Source organism: Crocuta crocuta, unplaced genomic scaffold (genome assembly GCF_008692635.1).
Source record: "Crocuta crocuta isolate KB4526 unplaced genomic scaffold, BGI_CrCroc_1.0 scaffold218, whole genome shotgun sequence".
In the NCBI taxonomy this organism is placed as follows: Eukaryota; Metazoa; Chordata; class Mammalia; order Carnivora; family Hyaenidae; genus Crocuta; species Crocuta crocuta.
The window spans coordinates 2,217,959-2,226,175 of NW_027533170.1; positions in this window are offsets into that span (position 1 = coordinate 2,217,959).

Here is an 8,217-nt window from a genome sequence, read left to right on the forward strand (position 1 = left end):
GTGCTTCTTTAGTCACTTGTTCTCATCAGGCAGTTTTAAATAAATTTTAAAACTATTCAGGTGCCTCAGTGGTTCAGTCGGATGAGTGTCCAACTTTGGCTCAGGTCACAATCTCACAGTTGGTGAGTTTGAGCCCCAAATGAGGCTTGTTGCTGTCAGCTTATACTCTCTCTCCCTCAAAAATAAATAAAACATTAAAAAAAACCTATCATTAATAGGTTTAGTTATTAAAAATTCTTATAATGTATAGTATTAAAAATTCTTATAATATGTAGTATTATGTGAAGATTTTAACTGAAAATTTGACCTGGCTTTTAAAAGTCATTACTTTTTTAGGGGCCCCTGGATGGCTCAGTTGTTGAGTGTGGACTCCTCATTACAGCTCAGTTCATGATCTCACATTTGGTGAGACTGAGCCCCACACAGCTCTGAGTTACAGTGCAGACCCCACTTTAGATTCTCTCTCTTTCTCTCTGCCTGTCCCTCAGTTTGTGCATATGTGCTCTCAAAATAAGTAAACATTAAAAAAAATAAATAGAAGTTGTTACTTTTTTTACTGTGTTAGTTGGCTTTTAAATTCAGATGCTTTTTGTTTACTTGATTTTCCTGGACTAGTTCCATTATTTTTTTTATGGATTTACAGATGACAGTAGTCTATACATACCTACTCAAAGTATATACTTTGATGTTGGGTAGATTGTTTTGTGAATTGTTTTTTGAACCATGTAATTTAGAAGATAGTATTTCTTTATATACAAGGTGATTATGCAACACAGCGTGTTGGCTTGAAAATCACCATATAATGAGTGGTGTTATTTTCAGTTTCTTGCACTTGAGTTGAAGGCTTGAGAGCTATAGTATATGAAGCAAGTCACAGTGCTTGGCAGATTTCTCTAGGTTAGATTACAAGATTTCTCATGTGAAAACACGAGAGTTATATTAAGAAAAATTATGTTCCCCTTATTTTAAGACTTCAAACCCATCTTTCTTTAGCCATGACCATTATAGCATTAAGGCTTTCCTCCAAGATTTTGAAAGGAGCAAGCTTTTCACTACCACCATATTGAATTATATAGATGAGTACCTCTGCATAACTTCTTCAGTTTCTTCATCATGTATTCCCATTTATTGCCCTAAATTGACTGTTTAAAAAATGTGATTGTGTTATTAAAGAATCCTTTCCATTGAATATTGATGAATTTCAGAAAAGTAAATTGTTGACCCTTAGATACAGTTGTCATTGGTATAGAAGTAAATGTTGATGCCCTAAGTAAAAAAAACTAGATTTGACTTGGTGAACTCAAAAGTTTTATATAATGAGCCTTTTACTATGTAGATTTATTCCATAAAAGTATGTGTGAGTAGATATCTTTGTAAGTATTATTTAGATGGAATGAGACTTTGCATTTAATTGTGTCCCATAGTATAGAATGAATTATAACCTCTAAATGTGTTCCAACCTAAAGTTTTATATACTGGATTTGCTTAACATATTCTCTTTCCTTTTTCTTTTTTTCCTAGTTTTATTGAGGTATCATTGACAAATAAAATTGTGAGGTATTTAAAATATACTTATACAATGATTGTAAAAGGATTTTCTCTTTTTGAATTTTGAAATCTTGGTGAATTCTCTCCATCAAGTTAATTAACACATCCATCACCTCACATGGAAACTTTTTATGTGTGTGTGATAACATTTAAGTTCTGTCATGGCAGATTTCAGTTATACACTCCAGCGTTATCAACTATGTCCGCCATGTTCCCCCTCTTGTCTCCTCATACTTTCTTCTTCCCAGACTCCCCCTCCCCCTTCTCCTCACTCTCCCTGTCCTCTTTCCTTTTCTACTATCCTTATCCTGTCTACTGTTTTTTATTATGTGTACAGATTATTTGTGTATCCTTGCCTAAGTAATTTCTTTAAAAGGTCTTGTAGTGGCCTTCACAGATTACAATTATATATTTAAAATTTGTGTAGAAAATCAGGCAGTGCTCCATGACTTACTGTGTGCTTATGACTTGTCTCCCTTACTCTGCTAAAGGCACACTAGAGAAACATGTAATCATTTATTAGTCTTTAGTATTTGTTCACTTGAATCAACAACATAGGAGTTTTTTAAAGAAACTTTTAAATGTAGGAATTTTTAAAAAACTGAGGTAGATAGTGTTTGAATAAGAAATTATAATTTGCTCTTATTTAAATATATGTTAAGAAATTAAAACATTCTTCTTAATTCACTTATTTTAACTGAGGTATAGTTGACATATAACATTAATTAGTTTTCGGTGTACATACAGTGATTTGAGTGTTATTTGTGTACACCATGAAATGATCACAAAAAGCCTAGTTACTCGTTATCATAAGAAGTTGTAAAATTTTTTTTCTTGTGATGAGAACTTTAAGCTATACTCTTGATAACATTCAAGTATGCAATACAGTATTGACTATAATCACTATGCTGTACATTACATTTCCATGACTTATTTATTTTATAACTGGAAGTTTGCATCTCTTGAACATAGCCACCCATTTTGCCCACTTCCCAACCCCCCTCCCCTATGGCAACCGCCATTCTTTTCTCTATGTGTTTTATTTGCTTTTTAGATTCCACAGGTAAGTAATATCCTATGGTATTTGTCTTTTGTTGTTTGACTTATTTCATTTAGAATAAAATCCTCAAGGTCCATTTATGTTGTTGTTGCATATGGCAAGAGGTCATTCTTTTTTATGACTAAGTAGTACTCCATTGTGTAATACTATATCTTCTTTATCCATTCATCCATTGATGGACCCTTGGGCTGCTTCTATAATCTGGCTATTGCAAACAATGCTGCAGTGAACATAGGGGTGCATGCATCTTTTCAAATTAGTGTTTTTGTTTTCTGTAGATAAATTCCCTGGAAGTGGAATTTCTAGATTGTATGGTAGTTCTACTTTTAATTTTTTTAAGAAACTTTGAAACATTTTTAAAAGAACATCTGCCTCAAGATTCTTTTCATTACACATGTACTCCTCACTAATTTTGCATGCTAATAGCATTTAGTCATCTCTCTCTCCACATGTTATTTACAAGGTGAAAAATCTCTTACTACATTTTTATATGTAATTTTATGGGAAACAGTTGATATGAAAAAGGCAATAATTTACATAATGTTATCAGATTTTATAAACATAACTGCCTATCATTTTGGATTTATTATATAGTTTTACTTCTAAAGTTGCTTCTTTCTTAAAATCAATGAAGAAATTTTTAAATGTATATGAAAAACCTTGATTTTAGATCCAAAATCCAAAAAGCTTCCCTTTTTTCTGTTTCTCGAATATCTGACAGAAATGAAAGAAATGTTTTAACAGCATATTTTAATACTTACTTTTTTAGTAACTCTCAGAACTCTCATAAATGCAAATTCTTTGTGGCAAATTCTGTGTGACACATACTTTCATCCATGACATATATAGTCTCTTATAAAAGAAAAATATTCATTTAATGAGTAAGGTAAAAATAAAGATTAGTTGAAATAATGAATGTCTTTAAGATAAAACACATTAACAAATTGACTGTTCCTTTAATTTGTGAAGTGTTTATTCAATAACTTAAAGTAGGAAAAATGGATTATGATGTCACTTTGATTTTTCATTTGTGCTAATTGATTTTATTATTTTTAAGAGTATTAGTGCTTATTTTAGCTTAAAGTTTGTTAATGTCTTTACTGTTGGGATAAAATAATAGTGTTTACTTGGAGCTAGACATGTGTGATTTATAATACCTATTATTCAGTTAATTATTAATACAATGTTAAACTTAATTTCCATTTTAAAGAAATAGTTAAATTACTAATGACTTAATAGTTATTTTACATAATGATTTTACTATTTTTTGTTGATAGCAAAAGTTATTTGAAATGTTTTTGAAAATATAATTGCTATGTTTATTTTCTTGGTGATTCTCAATAACTTCATTATTAAAATATCCTAAATATTTAATTTGAAATGTATGAATTATTCCTACTGTTGAAGAGCAGAGTCTTTTGGGCAATATATCTCTGCATGCATCTACCATTATTCTGAATAATGGATATGATGATATTAGTAGTGAAATAGGCTTGGGGATCCATAAAAGGTTTCAATGGCATATAGTAAAAGTGTTTGTAATCTCTGTCTTTTATGTCTATTAGTAGATCTTTGTTTACTTCATATTTCTCAGTACTCAGTCCAGTAAACCATTTATTTAGTAGATATTTTTGTTTAGCTTTTACTCTGTGTCAGGCACTGTGTTCAGTATTAGAGGGATGTGGAAGACAGAGTATATATGTCTGAGAATTTGAAGTGCTGGTAGTTGGAGACAGATCATGATAAAATAATTTCATATATTGATAATTGCTATGGAAGAGGGTCCTAGAGTAGAATATAGCGAGACTTTAGTCACAGTTGGGAAAGGCCTTGCTAGAGGAGATGACATTTCATTTCTGTGCTAAATGATGAGAAGGAAGCAGCACATAAATAATTCTTAAGATAGTTTTTTTAAAAAGTTTAATTCCAGTATTTTTAACATACAGTGTTATATTAGTTTCAAGTGTGCAATTTAGTGATTCAGCATTTCTATACATTACTTAGTGCTCATCATGGTAAGTGTACTCTTAATCCCAATCATCTATTTCACCCATCCCTTCACCTACTTCCTCTCTGGTAACTATCTGTTTGTTCTCTATAGTTAAGAGTCTGTTTTTTGGTTTGTTTCATTTTTGTTTGTTTTGTTTCTTAAATTCCAGATACGATTGAAATCATATGGTATTTGTTTTTTTCTGACTGATTTATTTTACTTACCATTATACTCTTTTGATTCATTCATGTTGTTGCACATGGTAAGATTTCCTTCTTTTTTTATGGATGAATAATATTCCATTGTATATATACACTACCTCTTCTTTGTCCATTTATCAGTCATTGGGCACTTGGGCTGCTTTCATAATTTGGCTATTGTAAATAACGCAGCAATAAATGTAGTGGTGCATGTATCTTTTCGAATTAGTGTTTTCGTATTCTTTGGTTACATACCTGGTAGCATGATTACTGGATCGTAGATAATTCTACTTTTAACATTTTGAGGAATCTTCACACTGTTTTCCCCAGTGGCTGCACCAGTTTCTGTTCCCACCAGCAGTGCGTGAGGGTGCCTTTTTCTCTGCATTCTCACCAACACTTGTTGATTCTTGTGGGTTTCTAAAAAATGTTTTATTTATTTATTTTGAGAGAGAGAGAGAGCATGAGTAGGGGAGGGACAAGGGGAGAGGGAGAGAGAGATTTCTAAGCAGGCTCTGTTCTTTCATAGTAGAGCCACATGTGAGGCTTGATCCCACCAACAGAGAAATCATGACCTGAGCTGAAATCAAGAGTTGGACACTTAACCAGCTGAGCCACACAGACACTCCAGACTCTTGTAGTTTTGACTTTAGCCATTGTGATAGGTGTGAGGTGATATCTCATTATGGTCTTGATTTGTCTTTCCTTGGGTATATCTTCTTTGGAGAAATGTCTGTTCATGTCTTCTGCTCATTTTTTAATTGGATATTTTTTGGTGTTGTATAAATTCTTTATATATTTTGGATACTAACCTCTTAAGGAATTTTTTTTTAAAGGCGTTATTTATTTTTTTAAGAGATCTCTACACCCAGCATGGTGGGGCTTGAACTCATAACCCCGAGATTAAAGAGTCTCGTACTTTACCAACTGAGCCAGCCAGGCACCCCAAGTAATTTTTAAGAGAAATAATAGTTCCGAGGGCTCAAAGGAGAAGAATTTTTAAAAGATATATGGGGTGTTAATGATAGCTATCTTGCTAGATTGGTAAACTTGTTTAAAGGGGAAAAAATGAGACAGTTTTTATCTAATTGCATTTTTTTTCCCAGTGAAGAAAGTGGCAAAGTTCTCAAGGAAGCATAAAGAGGGATACTGAGGTGGATGTATGGAGAGAGAAGACAGGAAATAGTTATGTAGAGAGTGGATTTACCAGGGGAAGGAGTAGGTTTGTTTGGGATTGTGGTGTGCCCCTTTCAAATACGTGAATATGAATTTGAGGTAGATCTGGTCAGGATGGTTATGTGATTTATGTATGTGTGCACATGCCACATTCTGCTGTGGTATGTAGTCCCAGAGTAAGCATTCCATTGGATTGGGGTATTGTTAGATAAGCACGAGGGAAGGAGAGAAGATAAAGTACTGTGTTATAATGCTAGACCATAGAGTCTAGGGTGGGTATGGTGGGGAGAAGGGCATCTGGACCATGGATACTGAAACATTGCTGTGGTTGTTGACCAGAGGTCTTAATGAGGTAAAGAATCAAGAAGCTATAGAATTGGATGGAACTTTTGGGATATGGACATCTCCAAGGATATGACTAGTGAGGGAAGGTAGGTACTGAACTCATCAGTGAGTGAGGAGAAATGAGTGGAGGTTAATAGATGATGTCAATAAGGAGGCTAAGAGGTAATAAAGTCAAATAATACACTGCAGATGGTTTTTAATGAAAAGAGGAGGAAGGAGCAAGAGAGTTGGGATGGAAAGTGACAGTGGCCATCAGAGAGGAAACGAGGACTGTGACAGGAAAAGCAGCTTCCCTTGAGAGGGCTAGCAGTGAAGTAGTGTCCCAACAGGACGTCAGGTAGTAGTTACGGTGCGGGAAACCCTAAGAGGATGGTAGAGTTTATGGATAATTAGGATGATTATCTAATTTATTATATAAATGAAGATCATTCCATCTGATGGATGGGATACTGGAAAAACAGTAAAGAGATACAGTAATGTGTAAACTGGAATACATAGTCACCCTATTAATGACTGATCATGAATTTTAAAAGATAGAATGGAAGATTTGTTCACTGTGTGTGTGTGTGTGTGTGTGTGTGTGTGTGTGTGTGTGTGTGTGTGCGCCCGCGCGCCCGCTTTCTACATTACCAAGCAATGTGCTCAGTTCTCTGTGGACACCGACCTGGTGTTCCATCAAATTTGACTCAATTCTAATACTGCCTGGAGATAGTATAATGTGATTCCACAGGTTAAGGTCTCAGTCCTACAGGACCACACCCCACAATCCCCGCTTCAGACACCATTCTCAAGTCCAGGTTACCACCTATGCTTCTGACCAACTAGCTGTAGATTGGAATTTCCAACGATCCACTCCTTAGGTTTGAGTCATTTCCTAGAGCAGCTCACAGAACTCAGAGAAACATTTTACTTATTAGATTACCAGCTAGATGGAAGAAATCATAGGGCAGGGTATGTGGTAAAGGGCTTAAAGCTTCCTTACTCCCTGAGTGCACCCTCTTCCTGTATCTCCAAACCTGGGAGCTCTCCGAACCCTGTCCTTTTGGATTTTTATGGAGGCTTCATTACGTAGATATGATTGATTAACTCAGTGGCCATTGGTTATTGATGTAGCTTCCAGCCTTTCTCCCTTCCCTGGCCTTTGTCTTTCTGGTTATTTCATAAGTCCTAATGCTCTCTAGATTTATTCATGTTATTTTCAAATGGCAGGATTTCCTTTTTTTATGGCTAAATAATATTGTATATATACGTATACATACACATATGAACACATATGTGTACATATGTGGACACATATATCCACCACATTTGCTTTATCTCTTCATCCATTGAAGCACATTTAGGTTGTTTCCATATCTTGGCTGTTATGAATATGCTGCAGTAACATGGGGTGCAGCTATCTCTTTAACATTCCAATTTTAATTCTTTGGATATATACATAGGAGTGAGATTGCTGGGTTGTGTAGTAGTTCCATTTTTAGTTTTTTGAGGAACTTCCATACTGTTCTCTATAATGGCTGTACCATTTTACATTCCTGCCTACTGTGTAGAAGGTTCCTTTTTCTCAACATCCTTAACAATACTTCTCTCTTGTTCCCTTGATGGTAGCCATTCTAGCAAGTGTGACGTGGTATCTCATTGTGGTTTCAATTTGCATTTTCTTAACCATTAGTGGTCATTAGTGAAGCAAGACCCAACTGTATGCATTTTTACAAGAAGCACCAGCCATGATAAATATAAAGACAAGATTAAAATGAAAAGGATGGAGGGGTCCCTGGGTGGCCTAGTCGGTTGAGCGTCCAGCTTCAGTTTAGGTCATGATCTCACAGTTTGTGGGTTCGAGCCCCGTGTCGGGCTCTGTGCTGACAGCTCAGAGCCTGGAGCCTGTCTTCGGATTC